The sequence below is a fragment of the Xyrauchen texanus genome, chromosome 22 (assembly GCF_025860055.1).
Source record: "Xyrauchen texanus isolate HMW12.3.18 chromosome 22, RBS_HiC_50CHRs, whole genome shotgun sequence".
Classification (NCBI taxonomy): domain Eukaryota; kingdom Metazoa; phylum Chordata; class Actinopteri; order Cypriniformes; family Catostomidae; genus Xyrauchen; species Xyrauchen texanus.
In genome coordinates, this window is record NC_068297.1 from 2,485,201 (window position 1) to 2,503,451 (window position 18,251).

Below are 18,251 nucleotides of genomic sequence, written 5' to 3' on the forward strand. Positions count from 1 at the left end.
GACGGCAGTGCGGGCCTCCAATTGAGCTATTCATCCGAGGAGAGGGATAAGTGCAGCCGGACACGGCAGTTCAAGAGAGAGAGCCACACGCAGCTGCCAGTGTGCATTTGTGTTTTCTGTCTTAAGTTTTCATCAGAGTATTACTTTGATGCTTCAGCTGGTTCCTGCCTCCTAAAATAGCTTAAACGAACATTTAGGAGAAGTGATTTCTTCAGCTAGAGAGGACTAAAAATACCGGACTTGCCTTTCTGGTTATGCACCTTTTGGATTTGATGAATCATGTATGAATCTTTTCACACTATGGTTTGTACTGCACAGAGCTTTCGTATCTTAATTTAGTATTCATCATACCATAGTCCAGCTCTCTCGTGGCTTGACATTATTGCAGATATGCTCAGCCGAGTCGTGAGCGGAGCAGCATTTGGATTCTTGGATCATTCCGTCGATAATTATGTGCTTTATGTGCTTTAGTCCACTACACCACCACCACTCTGTTAGATATCAAGTCAACCTGCTTGACGTGACCACACATCTCCTTTTCTCCCACAAACAGACACATGACCACGCCATCACCACAATCTGATTTCACACGGCGGCTAGTTTTGAGGTTCTGCCTGAAATGTCAGATTGATCAACTGAATCTGATTGTTTTGCTGATGTGTGAAGTCGGAGTCTCACCAGAGACTTTAGTAAAATGCCACCAGTCCTGCCAGTCTTTGATCTTCCTTTGTGCTTCTGGAAGCTGAGGAGGCCCAGGCAAAATCATATTGTGAGCTGTTTTATTTTCTATTCACTTTAACACTACACTGTGTAACTTTCGGCCCTCTAGTGGTCAAAAAATAAAACCGCATGTTTCTTGCGGAAGATCATTGTTTTGGTTGTGCTTCGGCTCTGCTCCTCTGCGTGCATTAATGTCTTGCACCCACCGTGAAATGCAAAATGAGTCTAAATAAAGTACTCCGTTCTTAACTCCATAGGGGTTAGCTAATTTGGCACCAAATGTTTGTATGCAATTATTGATTTACATAAAATGTCCCATTTATTTCCAACAAATATATGTAAAATGTATACTTGCCATAATGGCTGAGCTTGAATGCGGTCAACATATAATTTGTGTTAAAATATAGAAAGTGGAATGAGATTATTCACTGTTCATAATGGGGGTCACAATTTTAAAGGGCTTTAAATTGTTTGTAATATTGTAAAAAATAATCATGCATTAATAGGTTTGCATGCAAAATTTGAGAAGCTAGCTAATTAAAATAGTTTTTACTCTATTTAATTAAGTATCAGTTGAATAGATTGTACATAACATTTACATTGTTGCATGATTATAATTGTTACAGCCGAGAAAGTCTGAGGTGGGACCGAAGTGTACCGGCCCAAATGTGTTGTGTTGTAAATGAATCGTCCTTGTTTCCCTTTGAAATCCACCGTCATAGAGATTGCAATAAAAACAAAGTGTTGGACAAAGGCCTCGCTGGAGATATACTGGTACAAAGAGCCATTCCGTGCTGGGATTGTTCACCATGGCAACCCCTCGCCGGTGACCGAGTCCAGAAAGGGACGTTTGGAAAGGATCACCTGCATTTCAAGCTGTTCTCACGCTCTATTATCAAACAAATGCAGTCATATAAAACTGCCGAGCTCTGATAGCACTTCTGATTACGGTGTAATTGTTGCTCAAGTGCATTTGAATGTTTGAACAATGCTCACGCAAATGTTTTCAATCTCTTGTACCTCATCTTCAAATGAAAAGAGCATGTTTAAATACTAGCACTTCGAGTCTCTGTAGGTTTTTAAGATTTTTGTTAAAAACAGATTAATGTGGCGTCATTTTGGTTTAAATGGCATCAGTTGTATCATCTTCTTGAAAGGCTATTTATGTACTCGAGTATATGACAAGTGTGTTACATTTTGAGACTAAATTATCCTTCATTTATTCAGTCATTAAATAAAAGCAATAAGCAGCCCGAGGCTTTCCGTAGCAGTGATTTTACCGCTGTAAAAGGGGTTTCGTTTGGCATGTTGCAAAGCAACGTTTTTATAAAATGGCAGCAATAGAAATTTGATTAAAGACTCTCATATCCAATTAATCATTTATAGGGATGATATCCGATTATTTAGAACAACATCTGCCGACACCGATAGTTTGGTGGTTCTGCTTTTTTTTTAAGCCACCTTGTTTGAAATCACTCATGATTAATGGCACAACTTTGAATGAAATGTAAAAAACTTTACATTTATTTACATTTACATTTATGCATTTGGCCGACGCTTTTATCCAAAGCGACTTACAGTGCACTTATTACAGGGACAATCCCCCCGGAGCAACCTGGAGTTAAGTGTCTTGCTCAAGGACACAATGGTGGTGGCTGTGGGGATCAAACCAGCAACCTTCTGATTACCAGTTCTGTGCTTTAACCCACTACGCCACCACCACTCCATCTCTACAAGATGTCCATGTTTCACAGGAAATGGTCTCAGCTTTGAACAAAATGCACATTATTAACTATTCTAATAATAAAATTAAAATAAAAAATTATTACATTTTAATAAAAAAAAAAAAAAACTTTTATTTTTATGAAAAATGTAAATTAATTAAATAAAAAAAATAATGTAAATTAAAATGTAATAAAATGAAAGTAAGATTGCTTCATTTTGGGGGTCTGTGTATCTCAGCGATTAAAGACGCTGACTACCACATCTGGAGTCGTGAGTTTGAATCCAGGGTGTGCTGAGTGACTCCAGTCAGGTCTCCTAAGCAACCAAATTGGCCCGGTTGCTAGGGAGGGTAGAGTCACATGGGGTAACCTCCTCGTGGTCACTATAATGTGGTTCTCGCTCTCGGTGGGGTGGTTGGTGGGTTGTGCGTGGATGCCGCGGAGAATAGCGTGAAGCCTCCACATGTGCTACGTCTCCATGGTAACGCGCTCAACACGCCACTTACTAAGATGCACGGATTGACCCCCACCACCTGGATTGAGGGGAGTCACTGCGCCCCCACGAGGACTTAGAGCACATTGGGAATTGGGCATTCCAAATTGAGGAAAAAAATAACCTTTTGATTGACAGGAAATAGTCGGCCCTGATCATCGACTGTTTTTAATTAATCAGCCAACGTCTGATTGTTGAGATAATTGCCTTTTACCGATATCGGCTGATACCGATATTTGGCCGATACATCGGTGCATCATTAATAACAACAACACTTATTAACAGTAATAATACTTAATGAATACTTCTTCAGCCAAAAAATATAGTTTATTAATCGTTTGCTGTTTATGACTTCCATATTAATAAAGAATGCAATTGATCAACTATTCAGCGGCTTCAAATGTGGCCTCCAAGCATACGGTTTCTTTTATACTTTTGTTTGTGATGTTCTGTAGCTCCCGATTAATTTAAGTTGATTTGAGTTTAATTGTGTACTACACATACTTCATGTACAAGCGGTGGCTTTCCCTCCTTTTTCTAACATTTCCTCGGTTGTCTGTATTTTCTCTTCTTCTGTCACCCAGCATGTTTCTGAGCTGTTGGCGGCGGTCCGTCTCCCCTTCATTCACCCCAGCTATCTGCTGAACGTGGTGGACAACGAGGAGCTGATCAAATCTTCAGAGGCCTGCCGAGACCTGGTGAATGAAGCCAAACGCTACCACATGCTGCCTCACGCCCGCCAAGAGATGCAGACACCCAGAAGTCGCCCGAGACTGTCGGCAGGTACGACTTTCACCTCACCTTGAGATATTTAAGCAAGCTGTTGTACTGATCATCCACGCTAATATTCAGACCAGGGCTGCGTTTCCCAAAAGCATCAAAAGTCGCAACTCATGTCTTCTACGATCATGAGTTGATCGTAGAAGACATTGGTGCCAATGGTCTCAACTTAAGGTTGCAATGCTTTTGGGAAACACAGCCCAGCATGATTATGTGATATTGCATTTCTTGAGTTGTTGGAATAGTTCGAATAATTCACCCAAAAATGAAAATTGTCTCATCATTTACTCACCCTCATGCCATTCAAGATGTGACTTTTTTTCTTCTTCTGAACTCAAATGAAGATATTTAGAAGAATTTCTCTACTCTTTTGGTCCATGCAATGCAAGTGAATGGGTGCCAAAATGTTGAAGCTCCAAAAAGCACATAAAGGCAGCATAAAAGTAATCTATATGACTACAGTGATTAAATCAATGTCTTCAGAAGTGATATGATTGTGTGGGTGCGAAACAGATCAATATTTAAGTCCTTTTTTACTATTAATCTGCACTTTCACATTCTTCATGCATATGCCCCCTACATTTACATTTATGCATTTGGCAGACACTTTTATCCAAAGTGACTTACAGAGCACTTATTACAGGGACAATCCCCCCGGAGCAACCTGGAGTTAAGTGCCTTGCTCAAGGACACAATGGTGGTGGCTGTGGGGATCGAACCAGCAACCTTCTGATTAACAGTTATGTGCTTTAGCCCACTACGCCACCACCACTGCCCTTACTTTAAAAATTATTTAAATATGGATCTGTTTCTTACCCACACTTCTGAAGACATGGATTTAATCACTGGAGCCATATGGATTACTTTTATGCTGCCTTTTGTGCGCTTTTTGGAGCATCAACTTTTTGGCACCCATTCACTTGCATTGCATGGACCAAAAGAGATGAGAAATTATTCTAAAAATCTTCATTTGAGTTCTGCAGAAGAAAAAAAGTCATACACATCTGGGATGGCATGAGGGTTCCGATTTTGCTTCCTCTTTAACAATTCGGGTTCCTTAACGGTTCCAGTAATGATTCCATTAATTATTTGAATTCTTGTAAAATGCGTCTTATCACGTGGCTTGTTGAGCGTGTTACCGCGGAGACATAGCACGTGTGGAGGCTGCACGCTATTCTCCACGCTCAACTCACTACTCGCCCCACCGAAAGTGAGAACCACATTATAGCAACCACGAGGAGGTTCCCCCATGTGACTCTACCCTCCCTAGCAACCGGGCCAATTTGGTTGCTTAGGACAGTGGTTCCCAACCCTAGTGCTGGAGTACCCCCAATCCTGCAAATTTTGGTTGTCTCCCTCATCTAACACACCTGATTCAACTCATCAGCTCATTAGTAGTAGTGTCAAATAAGGGACACATCCAAAATGTGCAGTCTTGGGGGTACTCCAGGACCAGGGTTGGGAACCACTGGCTTAGGCGAGCTGGCTGGAGTCACTCAGCACACCCTGGTATTCGAACTCGTGACTCCAGGTGTGATAGTCAGAGTTGAGACAAGGGCCAGATTATCCAGATTTAAACATGGCGAGGGACAATTTTTGTTTTTTAGTTTTCACCTTAGCTAGCACTTTCATTGCAAGTTGCTGGCCGGATTTGGCCCGTGGGCAGGTTTAGACTGTGTTTTGTAGCCTATTGTTGTACTTCAGGCTTGTGAGATTTCAATAGCTCTTGTTTAATTTAGAGTTGGAAATCCATAATTTGCACATCAGCAGGGCTGGACTGGTAATCTGGCAAACCGGGCATTTTCCAGGTGGGCCGACGCAATTTGGGGCCAATCAGTGGCGGACTGGCCACAGGGAGAACCGAGTGGACCGTTGGGTCGGCTGCGAAACGTGCCGAATGTGCCGCGATTAGCTAAAATGAGCCGGCGGGTTATGCAGAATGGACCACAAAACGGCACCGCGATATGCAGAAAAGGACAGCGAACACTTGGGAATTAAATACAGTGGTAGAACTGTGTGGTTTTACGCTGTAGAGTCAGTAGAGGGCAGCGCTGCTGGAAACACTGTCGGAGTATTTCAGGGCAGTGCTCCAGCCGCATCGGTGGAAAATTGCATGCAGGAGAATCATTAATGGAACCGAATGTCAGACCTGCTCTTATTTTTGTGGCATAAGTAGTTTGAAATAGCCTAATCTTTTATTATTAGAGTCTGAGCACAGATGGTGCGAGGACACTATTGTTCTTCTAGGAGTTTATTATTTTTTCCCCAAATGAATCGAATTTTTGAGGGCCTAAACATACTCTAAAACTCATGAAACTTTGCACACACATCAGAAGTGGTGAACATTTACATCTGATGCATTTCAGAATTAGGTGTGGCAAAATGGCTCGATAGTGCCACCTACAAACATTCAACGATGTGCGCTTTACGCTACGGTTCACCTACACGTAAGAAAATTGGTAGGCATATGTAAAATGTCAACACGTACAAAAAAGTCTTAGACCCATATCCTTAACCCAACAGGAAGTCAGCCATTGTGATTTTTCTCTTCAATTTTTGCTTCCTCCAGGCCTCATACATTAACGAACTCCTAGAGATTAAATCAGATCTACTTCATATTTGGTCCGTCTAATCTAAAATCCTTGGCGATGCTAAACTGCAAAGCTATTTGAATTTTCTTTGAACATCGTGTCTGTGGCGGCCTGACATAGTTTGACGTTTCGCCATGAAACAGGAAGTTGTTATAACTCAAACATAAAATGTCCAGTCTGCTCCAAACTTCACATGTTTGATAATAGTCCCAGCCTGAACATACCTACGTGCTAATATTCAGTTATAGTCATAGCGCCACCTACTGGCAACAGGAAATGACATGTTTGACACTGTGATACACTCTTAACATTTAAGAGCAAATAAAAAAAAAGTTGGAGCGATATTGCTGCTTGCAGCTTTACTTATTATTATTATTATTATTATTATTATTATTATTTCTTTAAAAAAAGCAGGGAAATCATTTTGGTTTAAAATATTAATAATACATACACAGACACACATCTGGGATGGCTTAAAGGTAAGTAAATCATGAGAGAATTTTCAGTTTTGGGTAATTTAACCCTTTAAATAACAATTCAAGTATTCAAGTTGCATGGAAAGTGGAAAACTGATTTTAATAACTTTTTACTTGATGGTTTATTTATTTACCGAAAACTAGAACATGGACACTAATATTACATTTCTCCAAACCCGACACATGTGTTTTAAACTGTTTATTATTATAATTTTTATTATTTATTCAGGTGCATTCAAAGTGCAAGGAAAATATTTTGGTACCTTTTTTATTTCAAGGTTTCACCACTTTAGTGATTTAAGTTATTAAATAAATGTTTGTAGAAAATACTGTAAATGTTTTTAAAACATTTATGAAATCAACATGGACACTAAGATTACATGCATTTCTTTTAAATCAGATTTTTGGAGTTAAAGGTTTCATCACCTCAGACAGACTTGTTTGTCAATGACAGTAGCAGGTCAATAGACGCTTCACATCATAGTTATTGTTCACAAAATAGTATTGTGTATTTTCACACGGCTTGGAAAGTATTGTCCAATAAACATTCAGGCACGAAATTATAATCATACTGTATAATGATCTGTTTAAAATGAAATGCTGTGCACATATGAAGTGTTTGAGATTGCTGTATAGAGGAAATCTGTCCTCATTTTATGCAACAGTGCCTCCATGCTAACGCTGTTGAGCGGCGCATCTGTAATAGATCCACAGCGCTGTCAGAAAGCTGCCAGAGCCAGCGTCAACAATGGGCACACCTGTGCCTCTTAGTACGGAGATTTAGCCTGTGTGTAAATTTCACCTGTGTGTACTTAAGACAAGCTGTGCTGCATAAAACCACAGAGATTATCATATTGAATGACCCAGTTCACCACTGACTGTGGTGAGAGAGCTATATTATATATATAAAATAAATCATTAATTTATAATCATTTAATCAGTTGGCCCAGTTGCCATGTAAAATTCCGGGCTGATTTCTCTTCCCAGTCCAGCCCTGGTAACAAGCGCAATGCTACGTTTGCTATAGAAGACATGAACTGATCGACTGTCATGTGGATTACTTTTAAGCTCCCTAAATGTGCATTTTGGACAGTCAAACTTTCAGCCTCATGGGACCCATTTACATGCATTGTATGGATAAACAGAGCTGAAATCTGCTTATAAAAATCTTTATTTTGGTTCTGCTAAAGACATACACATCTGGGATGCCTTAAAGGTAAGTAAATCATGAGAGAATTTTCAGTTTTGGGTGATCTAACCCTTTAAATAACAAACATGTGTTTGAGCTGTCTTTTATTGATGTTTTGATCTTTCAAAACATTTTCAAGACAATTAGAAAATAATATTATGTGACCCAACTGGCTATCAAATGCTACACATAACACATAAGTTACACATAAACTGCACATATGTATATTCTCAGGCACTTTTTGAGTCTAAATAGATGCACAACTTACATAATTTCAGTAGTACACCCACATGACACTAGCCTACTGTTTATGTGTTACACTTGCTATGGTTTACTTCCATGTTTTGTTTGTCAAACAGCAATGTTAAATGTAATTCAAGTCAATCACTGAAACACTAGCGCCACCTTGAGTAACAAATACAGTAGTTACATGCACGTTAGCCAAATACATTTCAACAAATTATTTCACAATTCCTGACATTTAATCGTAGGAAACATTCACAGTCTTAGGTCAGTTAGGATCATGACTTTATTTTAAGAATGTGAAATGTCAGAATAATAGTTTAATAATAGAGAGAATTGTTTATTTCTTTCGTCACTTTCCCGGTGGGTTAGAAGTTTACAGACACCTTGTTAGTATTTGGTAGCATAGCCGTTAAATTGTTTAACTTGGGTCAGATATTTTGGGTCGCCTCCCACAAGCTTCTCACAATAAGTTGCTGAAACTTTGTCCCATTCCTCCAGACAGAACTGGTGTAACTGAGTCAGGTTTGTAGGCCTCCTTGCTCGCACACGCTTATATCAGATTGTGGTCGGGGCTTTGTGATGGCCACTCCAATATCTTGACTTTGTTGTCCTTAAGCCATTTTGCCACAACTTTGGAGGTATGCTTGGGGTCGATGTCCATTTGGAAGACCCATTTAAGACCGAGCTTTAACTTCCTGGCTGATGTCTTGAGATTCAATATATCCACATAGTTTTCCTTCCTCATGATGCATCTATTTTGTGAAGTGCACCAGTCCCTCCTGCAGCAAAGCACCCCCACAACATGATGCTGCCACCCCCATTCTTCACGGTTGGGATGGTGTTCTTCGGCTTGCAAGCTTCATCCTTTTATCCTCCAAACATAACGATGGTCATTATGGCTAAACAGTTCAATATTTGTTTCATCAGACCAGAGAACATTTCTCCAAAAGTAAGATCTTTGTCTCCATGTGCACTTGCAAACTGTAGTCTGGCTTTTTTTATGCCAGTTTTAGAGCAGTGGATTCTTCCTTGCTGAGCAGCCTTTCAGGTTATATTGATAAAAGACTTGTTTTGCTGTGGATCTAGATACTCGTCAACCTGTTTCCTCCAGCATCTTCACAAGGTCCTTTGCTTTGTTCTGGGATTGATTTACATGTTTTGCACCAAACTACATTCATCTCTAGGAGACAGAATGCATCTCATTCCTGAGCGTATGATGTCTGCATCATCCCATTGTGTTTATACTTGTGTACTATTGTTTGCACAGATGAATGTGGCCTCCAATTCAGTACACCTCCTATCAGAATCTAACTGGCTAATTGTCTAAATGTTTGACATCATTTTCTGTAATTTTACAAGCTGCTTAAAGGCACAGTTAACTTAGTGAATGTAAACTTCTGACCCACTGGAATTGTGATATAGTCAATTAGAAGTGAAACAATCGGTCTGTAAATAACCATTGGAAAAATTACTCTTATCATGTACAAAGAAGATGTCCTAAACGACTTGCCAAAACTATAGTTTGCTAATATTAAACCTGTGGAGTTGTTTTAATGACTTCAACCTAAGTGTATGTAAACTTCTGACTTATACAATTGTAGCATGTGTAACATGTATGTATAAACACATGTGGTATACTGATAATTCACTTTTGTCACACAGTACTCATTTTTCTTGTAATGAAGGTCAATGACGATAAAGGGTTAATGAGAATTTGATTAATGGTTTTTCTAAGACAGTTCCACCACTTGGACATGTTGTTAAGTTATATATAGTTAAGCACCCATTATACACACAACTTTGACCACAGAATGCTGTGATTGATCAGCTGAGGTCATCAATACTTGGTTAGTGTTACGTTTTCTATTCAAAGATATCTATCTTTGATTTTAGTGGTACCATTTTTTTGTGGAGTGTTGTTGTGATGAATCTAAATCCTGAAAGCTCCATGAATTCTGTTCATGTCCTAATCCAGCACTGTTGATTTGGAGAGCTGTAGGAGGTGAGGTGGGCAGTGCCAAACCCCCCGCTGCCAGCTTCTAATGCCAGTGTCAGCAGGAGAGAGCTGGGCACAGCGGGGTTCCTCGCACAGCAAGAGCCGCAGAGCCCGACAGAAGGGCAGAGACCTCGAGTCCTGATCCCTGGCGCATTGCTTTAGCATGTTGCTGTAATGCATGCATACGTGCAGAAGGAGATCAGAGATACGGGTTCTCTCGCTCTCCTGTGGATGGCGATATCTCTTTTGGATGTGTGTTGATGCAGATATCTGCTAGAGGACATTGTGATGTGGTTGATGATGAAAAATAAGCAGTGCTGTCATGTGGAGTAGTTAAAGCAGTTTCTTTGGTTAAGGTAAAAGTAGGGGGGAAGATCGATATTTGAAAGTTTCGCAATATTTTATCTCACAATACTGAAGTGATGGTCTAATGCCAAATATATATATATTTAATTTTTTTATTGATATTTTTGGGAAAATTCCAGCCTGATTCCAGCCTGACTGACCGACAGCTGAACATTGCTCAAACACTTGAAAAAAGGCTGGGAGTCCAGCGAAAACCAGAAAACCTCCTTAGGCTGGTTTAACTTTAACTGGTTTTTGTACTAGGTATGTTTGACAGTGATTTCCAATGCTTACCACTACCGGTTCTTGGACAGATTTAAATTTTGCTTCATTAAACATATCAAACAGAAATTACAACGTAAAAATGTGTCTTCGTATGTGTTTTAAAATGTTCAAATGAATGCTCAAATATAAATATATAAATATAACACTACGACAATGGGGAGACTGGGGCTTGTTGTCACACTTTTTGCTCCAGTGAATGTCTCGGGGTAATTTCAGCCACTAATATTGAAGTCTTGACTACAAAAAAAGCCATTGAATATTTTCGCCGATCTTGCACAGGGAAAAAAAAGACACAGTTCATTGAACATAAGTTGGCATTTTGTGACAACTTGCCCATTGGAACTTTTCATTAAAGGGACAGTTCACCAAAACATTTCAATTCTCTCATCATTTATTCACCCTCATGCCATCCCAGATGTATATGACTTCAGCTCTTTTGCTCTATACAATGCAAGTGAATTGGGTGCCAACATTTTGAAGCTCCAAAAGTCAAAATAAAAGTCAGCATAAAAGTAATCCATATGGCTCCAGTGGTTAAATCAATGTCTCCAGAAGTGATTTGATTGGTGTGGGTGAGATTCATATTCTTCCCGCATACGCCCCCTACTGGGCAGGGAGAAGAATTTCAAGCAAAAATTGACTTAAATATTGATCTGTTTCTCACCCACACCTATCATACCTCTTCTGAAGACATGGATTTAATCACTGGAGTCTTCTGGATTACTTCTAGTGTTAATTTCGTTAACGAAAACTATGACACAAATTTTTTCCATGACTAAGATGAGACGATAACGAGACGGCACAGACGTCATTAAACGCTAACTGTGACTATATCAACATGCAATATTACTGACGAAAAAACGACACTAAAATGTAGTTAAAAAAATTAAATCTCTGTTTCTGTCGGGGGGGAAGAGGAGACAAAATACTGTAGTCTGCTTTTGTTTCTGAATTACTTATATATAACTGGCCATCGGGAGAACCGAGCGGGCCGGGTTATTGGCCGCGGAACGTGCCGAATGCGCCGTGATAATCAAAAATGAGCCGCCGCGTTATGCAGAAGGCGGACCACAAAACGGCAGCGCGATTAAAATAATGACAGCAACAATTGGACTCGGGAGAAATAGACGATGATATGAAGGCTAACCACAAATAAATTGAGGTCAGTTAACGTCTTGGTGGTAATGTTATTTTATTTTATTTTTTTAAGTTGTATTAAGACAACTAGTGACTACTATATTAGACAACTTAATGCGCTATTGTAACGTAGTTCGATGGAAAGGAGGCGGCGAGAACCGGCTTGACAATATAAATAATATTTTAATTATAAACTGAAACAAAAGACAAACGCACACAGATGACGGACATGTCCATAAACGATCTCTCTCACGCACAGTCCTCCGCAGTCGGCCTTTATCCCTCTCTTTCCCTGGGGGAGGACGTGCCCGAAGCCCCATCTGCTGGTGGGTCATCCCCGTCCACCAGGATGAGGGAGGGGACAAGGAGAGGGAAACAGAAATAATAAAAATGCGGGGGCACTTCCTGTAACAGTAGTAACCCCCAAAAAACACTGTAAAATTTAAATGAGAGGGAAAAGGCCAATGCGGAGCGGCAGTGAGCGAGAGAGAGGAGAGAGAGATAAAAAAAAACCAGTTACTCGCCAGTTCTCTGATACGCCGCAGCTTGTTCCTCGACCACTCCTCCACCCTCTAACGGACGACAGCCGTGCCTCTCCGGGTGGATCGGAGGCAGTCCTCCAGCCCCTGGCTGACGGAACGCCCCGCCGTGTTCTTGGGGAACAGAAGGGGTCTCCCCCGCCCCTGGCAGCGGTTCTCTCGCTCCAGGCGGTCGGTTAGGAGCCCCTTCTCTCCTCGTGGTTGGCGAGTGTCCTCCGCTTCCAGGCGGCCGGGCTCCTCCGTCCCCCGGCAGATGGCCGCGGCTGCTCCGTTGGGGTGGACAGTAGTGGCGAGAACTCTACTACGGCGTATCCCTCCTCCTTCCCGGGTTTCGGCACCAGTGTAACGTAGGAGGAGGCGAGAACCGGCTTGTCAATATAAATAATAGTTTTAATGATAAACTTAAAAAGACACAAACACACACATGACGGACATGTCTGTAAACAATCTCTCTCTCCCGCACAATCCTCCGCATTCGGCCTTTATCCCTCTCGGAGGCTTGATTAGCCTGATAAGGGACCGGGTGTGTAGAATCACGACCCGGCCCCGCCCTCCGCCCTACAGCTATATTAAGACAAGGCGGTGGTGTTACATTATGTAGGCTGTGTTTTATAGCTAAACCGAACTCATGAAGCTAATAGGCTAGCACATTGTTGTGAAGTAGCTGAAAATGAGCGGCAAAGGTAACGTAAGATTGAGGATAGACCAATGACTTTTGTATTTGGCATGGTGTGTTTATTTGTCCTTCACATTACCATCTAAATGAATTTGAATATGATCTAAAACTAATTGCCTACAAAAACATACCTCAAAAAGGTGTCTGCAGTAATATGCCTGCATAACCTGCATAAAGTACCACCTGGTTTTAATTGTGTCGAGTGTACTTATAGTGCAACACTCGGATTTCTTGATGTTTCACCTGTCTAAACGTGACAAAAATATGCCCAGACTTTTAGTCAACTAAAACTTGACTTAAAAAAAACAGAATAAGCTTGACTAAATATGATAAAAACTTACAAGGCCATTTGACACAGGACTAAGACTAAATAAAAAAATGCTGACAAAATTAACACGAATTACTTTTATGTTGCCTTTATGTGATTTGTGGAGTGTCCAAATGATGGCACCCATTCACTTGCATTGTACTGATCTACAGAGCGGAGATATTCTTCTAAAAATCACAATTTGTGTTCTGCTGAAGAAAGTAAGTCAAAAGCTGCGTACACACTGCCAGCGACATCGCGCGCGACAGCGACTCCATACCATTCATTTTCATTGAGAGCACAGCGACTTCCGGCGACACGAGCTGTCGCGACCGTTGGCGCTAGATGTGGGCGTGTCCAGCGACACGACAAAGTTGAGACAAGTTCAACTTTATTCAAATGAAGAGCGACTAATGGAAGCGACAGCCAATAGGAGAGAAGACGGGAGAGCTCACGTGATCCTTCTCTCTCTCAGCTCCTGCAGTAACGGAAAGATGGATGAAAGGCTAATTCTTGCTGTTAGCAATTTTCCAGTGCTCTATGATATGTCTCTTCCCACGTACAAGGACATTTTTAAGAAAAATACTGCGTGGAAAGGTGTATCTGAGATCGCAGGGATTTTATGGACCCAGACAGAACGGCATTTGCATTTTCGCCGGAGATAAACAGCCGCTACGGCAAACAGCACGCCTGGTTTCTCATTCATCTTTGATATAAAGCATTTTATGTACTGATTCCATTTATATTTAGTCTTTTCCCTCCAAAATGTTTGTTTTTAGTGGCAAGAAAATCGATTCGCTGTCAACAGCAATGGAATGACATCCGTGAATGTCATTTATAAACGTTACTAGGCAACCAGTAGTGGGAACACCCACTAGCGACTTCACCGCCAGCCACTGGCGACCTGCAGCGACAAAGTCGCTGGCAGTGTGTACGCACCTAAACACATCTGGGATGGCACGAGAGAGTATATGATGAGAGATTTTTCATTTTTGGTTGAACGGCCCCTTTAAAGCAGTGGAGTAGGTTTTATATGAACATTGGGTGGTGACGGGGGAACATGTACTCATTCACCATCACAACCACCAAAATAAAAAATGTACGCCTCTCTTTAAATCTCTACTGCAATAAACAGCCTGTTGCAGGCTTTTCAGCAAAATGTAAAAAGTAAAACAACAACGAAGCCTAAAACGATTTAATAAAGTGAAAATGGGAACATACAAAATATCAAAGCATTTTTTTGAGATTTGAAACTAAGTGACACAACATGCCCCATGATGACATTCCTGAAACATCTGCCTTCATAATATAGTTGACCCTCTTTTAATATGTGCCAGAGTGGTTTGATTAAGTTCACTTGTTTACTCGAGAGCTAACTCAAAAATATTATGAGAGTGAAACTTTAAGAGGGTTTTAGCTAGCACTCAGAACCGGCCTGCAAGATTGGGAATTGCACAACGCAAATTGCATTCAGCGCTAATTTTATGGGTGTGTCGGCACTTAATTTGCATGGTGTAATGTTACATTAAGGTGTTATTCTCAGTTCTCTGTGAGTTCCCCCAGAGAGATTTATGTGTGTGAGTCTTTCCTCATTTTATTTGATCTCTATATTGAATAGAATTGCACAAAGATGCCACACGTCTTCAGAGGTAATTCAGTTTTGCATTTTCACTGACCCTTGAAAGCACAGGCGAGTATTTCTTTGTTTTTATCTTTTTTTAAGACGTGAACGTTGACATTTCATTTTTCCACCGCTGCAAAGGCCTGACCCTTCCTGTCCCAGTTCAGCGTGGTTTATTTGGACGATGTATGTCATGAATTTTAATGTGCATGATAAGATTGTGTTGGGTACTTTCAGTTCACACAAAATAATGGAGCCCAAAGCCCACAGACAAATATCTCTTCCCAATATACTTTGGGTATTTCTGTCAAGGTAAACTTTGGTTATAATGTTCTGGCAGTCGGGTCATCTACACTTTGTTTCCATGTTGGTTTTATATATTCTTGTAAAACGTTTAAAAATGTCAATTGGTGTAACCACCAAGTAAAAGGTGTTAAATGAATTTCACCTTCAATATACGTGAGTACAATGTTTAATTTAATTAAATGATTTATTTATTGTCACATGACAACAGCATATCAGGTGACTTATTATTTATATTTTAAAACAAAATATATTTTCTTATAATTTTTTTAAGAATAATATAATTTATTATATATTAAAATGGAAGCCCAATATCACACCTGGAGTCGCGAGTTGGAATCCAGGGCGTGCTGAGTGACTCCAGTCAGGTCTCCTAAGCAACCAAATTGGCCCGGTTGCTAGGGAGGGTAGAGTCACATGGGGTAACCTCCTTGTGGTCGCTATAATGTGGTTCTCGCTCTCGGTGGGGCGTGTGGTGAGTTGTGCGTGGATGCAGCGGAGAATAGCGTGAAGCCTCCACACACGCTATGTCTCCACGGTAACGTGTTCAACAAGCCACGTGATAAGATGCGCGGATTGACAGTCTCAGACTGTTCGTCCTCTGCCACCCGGATTTAGGCGAGTCACTATGCCACCACGAGGACTTAGAGCACATTGGGAATTGGGCATTCCAAATTAGGAAGAAAAGGGGAGTGTGAGCTCCATTTTCTGAATGAAATGTCCACAGGGTGGCGCCAAAATTGAGTCACTACAGCACCACGAGGAATGATGGCGCGTTCACATGCAACGAGGAAATTGTTTTTTTGTAAATTTATGTTTTAAACTCTCGTTCGCACGAGTAACGTGAACCCGCGAGTATTCCCCCATCTCTTCCGGAAAAGGACGGGAGGAGGGGCTTCTGCGACAACTTATCTTTCACAACGATTGCTGCTCTGTATCTGTTGTGGAAGATACGTTGACGTTGTGTCGTTCAATTCCGGGTGCCCACACACCGCTACGACCATTTTCTCATCCATATTTCCTGATTTCTTCTGCTACTACATCAGTGACATCCGGACAATCTCAACGCTGATTGGCTTTCACGACAACGCGTCATGCAGATTTTTATACGCGAATGAAGCTAATGAAGCGATTTTGTGTGTTCGAGTCACGCCATTCACTTCATTCACACTGCCCGGCGCGAAATCGCGTCTATTCACATCTTTGCATTTGTATGTAATCGTGCCGCGCGAATAGCTCGCTACGCATTGTATGCGAACGCACCATTAGAGCGGTTCTAATGCACCATGCTACTCCAAGACACTTTCAAGAACACCATGGTATTACCATAGTACATGTCCAAGAAGCTTTTTAGTGTTTTATTGTTAGTTAACAACGTTTTCTCAAAAAAAAATTTGCACATATTAGGATGCACAGACCAGAATCCTGATTGCAAAGTCTCTGTTTCTGCTATTTCAAATAAAGCCATACATAACCTCCATATAAAAACAAAGCAAACTGTGATTGGTTGCTTGCACATGTCACATAGACTGCAAAAAAATTAAAATTAGCTGCAAAATGCACCAGAATTTATGTTGATAGTCAGAAGTCAGAGGCTAGTCCAAACTGGTCTTCAGTGGGTTATTATTGTGAATTTCATGGTGTTTGTTTCTTTCTCGATCTCTGCAGGTGTTGCCGAGGTGATCGTGCTGGTGGGGGGTCGGCAGGTCATCGGAATGAACCAGCGTTCACTAACAGTCGTCACTTGCTTCAACCCGCAGAACAACAAGTGGTACCCCCTGGCCAGCTTGCCTTTCTACAACCGCGAGTTCTTCTCCGTCATATCAGCGGGGATAATATCTACCTGTCAGGTAATCAGACCGACAGTGTGTCACTTGAAGTTTGATGCCCCCCCCCAATGCTCAGAGAGGTGTTGAGAAGACAAATGGCTCTTTCTTTATGACTTGTCATGCGCTATTTTATGATGTCAAAAGATATCATGATTAAACCAAAATATTGCTACAAATAAAGGCAATGCTTTTAAAGATGTAACAGACATGTGTTTGTGCCCACGGGGAAATTGTAACAAGGTAGAATGGACGTTTTATCAACATGATGATTTTAGGTCAAAATGTATAAAAGAAAAGTATATATTTTTGGTCACCGTTTCAAGATTTTCTCCCAGTTTTAATCACATTTTTTAAATGACATGTTTCATTTTTCAATGATCCTGTGATGTGACAAATTCATTTTTAAAAATACAAAAATTCCACGATTTTGAGGTAATAAAACTGCATACATAATAATAATTAATAAATTAACATGTATATATCATATTTATTTATATATACAATTATTAATGTATTAATTATTTTGATATGTATATACATATCATAATTAATAAATTAACTTCTATAAATATACAGTATATATAACATATATATATATTATACAATTATTAATTATTTTGAGATATATGTCATAATTAATAAATTAACTTTGGCTATAAATAGAAATATATATATAAATATACAGTGTATATTTAACATATTTATTTATATATATATATATATATATATATATATATATATATATATATATATATATATATATATATATACACAATTATTAATGTATTCATTATTTTGATATATATCATAATTAATAAATTAACATATATATATACTTATAAATATATGTTTTATATATATATATATATATATATATATATATATATATATATATATATATATATATAAATATATATGCAATTATAAATTATTATGATCTATATATATATATATATATCATAATTAACAAGTGTGTGTGTGTGTGTGTGTGTGT

At 39.9% G+C, this 18,251-nt stretch overlaps 1 pseudogene; it reads left to right on the forward strand.

Annotated features, from left to right (window-relative positions):
• LOC127662438 (kelch-like protein 29) overlaps window positions 1-18,251 on the forward strand; it is a 145,137-nt pseudogene that overhangs the window by 90,087 nt on the left and 36,799 nt on the right.